The 6,416-nt window shown below is 45.2% G+C and overlaps 1 pseudogene; it reads left to right on the plus strand.

The window, feature by feature from the left end:
• The first annotated feature begins 4,731 nt into the window (after positions 1–4,731).
• LOC123454812 lies at positions 4,732–5,586 on the plus strand (annotated as a pseudogene).
• The last annotated feature ends 830 nt before the right edge of the window (positions 5,587–6,416 follow it).

The raw sequence follows: 6,416 nt of genomic DNA on the forward strand, positions 1-6,416 counted from the left end.
CAATTCTCGAGGTCCCACATAAGCCAGCTGCACATGGTGTGGTGGCCCATACATCTAGAGTTCACTTGCCGTGCCTAGGAGCCCTGGTGCACCCATTCTCCATCCCTTCCTCCCTCTCGCTCTGTCCCACTTTCTCTCTTTCCCTCTCTCTGACTCTAAGAAGCAAATAAAGAAAAGGAAGGGCTGGAGAGATGGCTTGGTGATTAAGCACTTGCCTGTGAAGCCTAAGGACCCCGGTTCAAGGCTCGATCCCCCAGGACCCACGTTAGCCAGATGCACAAGGGGGCGCACGCGTCTGGAGTTCGTTTGCAGAGGCTGGAAGCCCTGGCGCACCCATCCTCTCTCTCTCTCTCTCTCTCTCTCTCTCTCTCTCTCTCTCTCTCTGCCTCTTTCTCTCTCTGTCTGTCGCCCTTAAATAAATAAAACAAAAACACAACTTTAAGAAAAAAAAGAAAGAAAAGGAAAAAGAAAAAGAAAACCCTGCAAGACAAAAGGCAACCACATAAAAGGACAAATACATCATAATAATATCAGATTGCTCAGCAACAACCTGAAAAGAAAAAAAGGTGTGCCACATTTCAGCCCTTTAAAGAAAATGACTTCCAAGCAAGCCTGCTGTTCTCAAATAATATACCTCTTTAAAATGATGGAGGGCCAGAGAGATGGCTTAGCGATTAAGGCACCTTCCTGCAAATCCTAGGAACCCATGTTCTACTCTCCAGATCCCACGTAAACCAGAAGTAAAGGTGAGGTAAGCACAAGGTCACGCATACCGACTGTGTGGCACAAGCATCTGGAGCTTAATTGCAGTGACTGAGGCCCTGGCATGCCAATTCTCTCCCTCTCTCTCTCTCTCTAAAATAAAATTTTAAAAAATAGAGAAATTATTGTTTAAGTCATGCACAAAGACAATTATTAAAAATTAAATTGTCTTTGCAGAATATTCTTTTTTTAATTTAATTTATTAGTTTTTTTTTCAGTAAATACTGGCAGTTTGGTACTATTATTTAGGCTCATCTGTGATCTACCCCCTCCCATTGGACCCTCCTTGTTAAGGAAAGTGGGTCGTGCATTGTGGAGTTAGCCCCCAGTTATTGGTATGATAAATGTCTCTGCAAATCATGACCCAACATGTGACTCTGACATTCTTTCCGCCCACTCTTCCACAAAATTTCCCTGAGCCATGTTGGGTTCATTTTTGGTCTGCTTTAGTGATGAAGTGTTGGGGGCCTCGGAGGCTCTGGCTCTCTGATTTGGTAGGAGTTGATTTTTCTCTGCGTTGGTCTCCTTCCTTTTTGTGCTGGTATCTGGTTCACAGGAAAACATCACCCTTGCTTTTTTCGCCAGTTGTCCTTAGTTTCAGTTGGGCCCCCTTTGAGGCATGTTGGGGCAGCTCTCTTCTTAGGATCTGCATCTATCTGGAAAAGAGAGCAGATTCTCCAACGGAGAGTAAGTTAGGACCAGGAAAATTGAGGTGACACTTACTTTTTTGATAGACAGTATGATAGGTGTAGGCCCTCTTATACCCCGTGATTGATGGTAGCTTGATATTGGAGAGTGGGCTTGTGTTTGGGTATGGTTCTGAATTGTTTCCCAGCTCCAGCTATGGGTCTATTACTACTGAGTGGATCAGTTAGCCAAATCAAGAGCAATTGGTTCCTCACCATGGCTGTGTACCACTATTGCACTTGTGTGGGCATCACATCCGATTATTTGTTGCTAATTAGGTTAAACAATGTGTTGCTTGGACAGATCTTGGTCATTTCCCCCAGTCGCCTATGTAGCGCCTTCTGGCACTAGACACGCTGACTGTCTGGGGACTGACTCTCTCCTGGCTTCAAGCCATGCCATTCCATTTTACGCGTCAGCTGCGTGTGGAGTCTTCAGCTATAGGGTCTTACCACAGGCCTTTGGTGGGTCATCAAGTACTCTGACAGAAGTCTGTCATTGTTTTGGGAAACCTTGTAGGTTTCTCTGATCAAAAGCTCATTGTGGATGGTAGGCCCAAGTTGGAAGTGGGGGTTACAGTTCAGTGTCCACTGAGAAATTGAGGAAAATCATAACTAATATATAAGAGTTAGAGAGGAGAGAGATAGAGGGGAGAGGGGGAGAGGGAGGGAGGGAAGATGTAGGAGATTTACGACAGTCTTGATCCTACCCTCTCCAGTGTCTTGTGGTTCAGGTGTTTCCTGTAAGGGTCTAGTGAAGGTTCAGCCATTTGGTCTGTCTTTTAGGAAGTAGAATTTTATTGTACCCTTGCCGTTTGGGTCCGGATTACTGTTTTCCACCCTTTGATTCCCTCCCTGCCCTCCCATCCATCTTATTGTCTAGTCCATGAGGTGCTTCCTGGGTATGTAAGGCATCTTGGGCAGATTCAGGTTAGGTGTTGCAGATGAGTGAGACTATGTGTCGATTTTTTTTCTGTGATTGGGTAAGTTCGCTGAGAATGATCTGTTCCAGGTTCAACCATTTTTCCTCAAATTTCTTTAGGTCATTTTTTCTTACTGCTGTATAGAATTCCATTGTGTAGATATACCACATCTTTGTTATCCATTCTTCTAATGATGGACATCTGGGTTGATTCCAGCTTTTAGCTATTACGAATTGAGCCGCTACAAACATGATTGAGCAAATCTCTCTGGCTTTTGGTTTGAAGGTTTTAGGGTAGATGCCCAGTAATGGTATAACTGGGTCTGTTGGTATTTCTATAGTTAGCTTTTTCAGGAGTCTCCATATTGCTATCCAAAGTGGTTGTACCATCCTGCATTCCCACCAACAGTGAATGAGTGTCCCTGCTTCTCCACATCCTCACCAGCATTTATTTTCATTTGACCTTTTGATGTTGGCTATCCTTATTGGGGTAAGGTGGAATCTCATACTTGTTTTAATTTGCATCTCTCTGATGATTAGGGATGATGAACATTTTCTTAAGTGTGTGTTTGCCATTTGTTTCTCTTCCTCTGTGAATTGCCTGTTTAACTCTGTGCCCCATTTTGTGAGTGGGGTATTTGTCTTCTTATTGTTTAGACTTTTGAGTTCTTTGTAAATTCTAGAGATAAGGCCTCTATCAGTTGGATAACCTGCAAATATTTTCTACCATTCTGTGGGTATTCGATTGGCTTTGCTTATTATATGCTTGTCTGTAAAGAAACACTTCAGCTTCATATGATCCCAATGGTTGAGTGACTGTTTAAGAACTTGAGCCACTGGGGTTTTGTTCTTTAAGAAATACTACACATAAAAGAGGGAGAAAAACAGTCCAATCCTGGCAGGTATGCAGGCACACTCCTTTAATCCCATTGCTCGGGAGGCAGAGGTAAGAGGATCACGGTGAGTTCAAGGCCACTCTGAGACTACACAGTGAACCCCAAGTCAGCCTGTGCTAGAGTGAGACTCTACCTCAAAAAATAAAAATTAAATTAAATTAAAAAGTCCATTCCCAGTAAAGAACACATTATAAAAGCAAACTTCATTCATTGAACAAAGTTTTGAGATCCAGGAGAGAGTCCATGACGTGTGCATAGAAAACCAGAAGAAAAGGGCTAGCAATTAAGCAGCCATTCAAACAACTACCAACAAAATCTCTCTCAATAATAACTATAATTGCAAACTGCCACTACTGAACATTTAAGGACAGGTCTGAAAAGGACTGGAGAGATGGCTTAGCAGTTAAGGCACTTTCTTGGAAAGCCAAAGGACCCAGGTGTGATTCCTCAGGACACACATAAGCCAGATGCACAAGGTGGCACATGCATCTGGAGTTCATTTGCAGCAGCTGGAGGCTCTGGTGTGCACATACTCTCTCTTTATCTGCCTCTCCTCACACTCTCTCTCTCTCTCTCTCAAGTAAAAGTAAATAAATAAATATTTAATTAAAAAATTATTATATCCCATGCTATCTTATGGGGGGCTTATAAGACCAAGGGGAAGAACCATGATGGCAAGGAAACAATGGCATGAGCAGAGGGTGGACATCACCCCCTGACCAACATAAGATGGACAATAACGACAGCAGATGTGCCAAACACTGGCATGGGAAACTGGCTATAACACCCTTAAGCCCGCCCCCAACAATACACTCACTCCAGGAGGGTTAATTCCCAAATCTCCATCATCTGGGAACCTACCATTCAGAACACCTATGTTTACAGGGGACAACTGAATCAAGCCACTACATTCTGATAACCATCCATGAGGTAAACTGCAATGCATTCAATCCATCTTTAAAAGTCTCCATAGTTTTACAAAATCCAAATGATGTTCATATATCTTCATAGTCCAAGATCTTTTAAGTGAGCTAAAATACAAAAAAAAAAAACTATGGTACAGAATAAGCTTCACACGACAAAAGATGGCATTAGGCACAGCAAAGAAATATTCAGCCAATACAAGATTTAAAACAACGAGAGCAAACATCAAACTGTACCTCCAAGACCAACAACTCTAGCCAGAAACAAGTCTCTAAGTCCAATAATCCTAACCAGCATCAAGTCTCTGGAGTTCTAATTCCTTATGTCTCTGTCACCATCCAGCTGTCCTCGGTGACTCCATTTGGGAGCCTTTCCCAACCTAACACCCAGTGCTCATGAAAATGCCAGATGTGGTGGAACATCTCAATAATTCCAAGAATTGAGTTAGCAAGAAAAGCTCAGTGGCCAACTAATCTAGCGTAACCAGTGAACTCAAGGCCAAGAAGGAAGCTGTTTCAGAAAGATGTGGGCAGGAGCAGAGATGGCTGAGGAGGAGAAGCTGCCGCCGGGCTGGGAGAAGCCATGAGCCGCAGCTCAGGCCGGTGAACTGTTTCAACCACGTCACTGATGCCAGCCAGTGGGAGCGGCCGGGGCAACAGTAGCATTGGCAGCAAAAACGGGCAGGGAGAGCCTGCCAGGGTGCGCTGCTCACACCTGCTGGTGAAACACAGCCAGTCAAGGCGGCCCTCATCCTGGGGGCAGGAGAAGATCGCTCGGACCAAGGAGGAGGCCTTGGAGCTGATAAATGGCTACATCCAGAAGATCAAGTCAGGAGAGGAGGACTTTGAATCTCTGGCGTCTCAGTTCAGTGACTGCAGCTCGGCCAAGGCCGGGGAGACCTGGGTGCCTTCAGCAGAGGTCAGTTGCAGAAGCCTTTTGAGGACGCCTCATTTGCGCTGAGGACGGGGAGAGGAGTGGCCCGGTGTTCACAGATTCTGGCATCCATATCATCCTGCGCACAGAGCGCGGGCGGCCTGCTGTCCATCCGTCCGCCCACCCGGCTGAGGGCCTGCAGGGGCGCTGGCCTCAGCTGCCCGCCATGGAAGGCCAGGAGGTGCCCCTCCCTGCTACTGACACGCAGTATTTATTGTTCCCAAAATGGCTGGGAGGGGGCTCTTGGAGATCGGGGCTCTGGGCTTCCCGCTCCCTATCCACCTGCAGTTGGGGCTGTCCTCGCCAGACTTCTGAAGAAAATGATTTCAGAAGGGCAGGGGGGTGGGAGGCCCCAGGCCAGGGGAGTGGGGTAACCTATCCCCCAGGTCCCAGAGGCTGGCAGAAGGACCTTGGTTCTTGTTCATTAAGCTCTGTTAAGTTGCAAAAAGCAAACATGAAGTGAGGTGTGGGTCTCAGGGTGCAGTGCAGTGCCCAGTGCCCTCCATTAAACCTAGAATTACAAATATATATATATATATATATATATATATATATATATATATATATACATATATATATATATATATATATATATACATATATATACATATGTATGTATGCATGTATAAATAGACAGATAGATAGATAGATAGATAGATAGATAGATAGATAGATGATAGATAGATAGATGTGGAGGTCTCTGGCTCTCTGATCAATCAGGAACTTCCAGCCAGGAGGGACCCCCGGCTCTTACTCTCCGCATGGGCTCCCCACATGACAGGAGCTCCTTGAACTTTCTTTTCTCTTTAATTCCATGCTTTTCCCCCAGATCCACATCTGATCACATGGATTCCTGAGCTGCACGTGGCCAACATGGGCTTTGGGGCTCCATTCGCTGTCCTTCTCTTCTCCCTAACTTATCTCCCTTAGCTCTCAGCCTTCCCCTTTCTGCACTCCTTTGTAAAATCTGAATCAAACATAATATTTTAAGGATCATTCTAGGGCTGGAGAGATGGCGTAGCAGTTAAGCGCTTGCCTGTGAAGCCTAAGGACCCCGTTTCGAGGCTTGGTTCCCCAGGACCCACGTTAGCCAGATGCACAAGGGGGCGCATGCGTTTGGAGTTCCTTTGCAGTGGCTGGAAGCCCTGGCGCGCCCATTCTCTCTCTCTCCCTCTACCTGTCTTTCTCTCTGTGTCTGTCACTCTCAAATAAATAAATAAAAATTAAAAAAAAAAAAGAATCATTCTCCTGAATCTAGGAATTGCCAATTCTATGATTAGTTTGCAAATATGA

Source organism: Jaculus jaculus, chromosome 14 (assembly GCF_020740685.1).
Source record: "Jaculus jaculus isolate mJacJac1 chromosome 14, mJacJac1.mat.Y.cur, whole genome shotgun sequence".
NCBI classification, from domain to species: Eukaryota; Metazoa; Chordata; class Mammalia; order Rodentia; family Dipodidae; genus Jaculus; species Jaculus jaculus.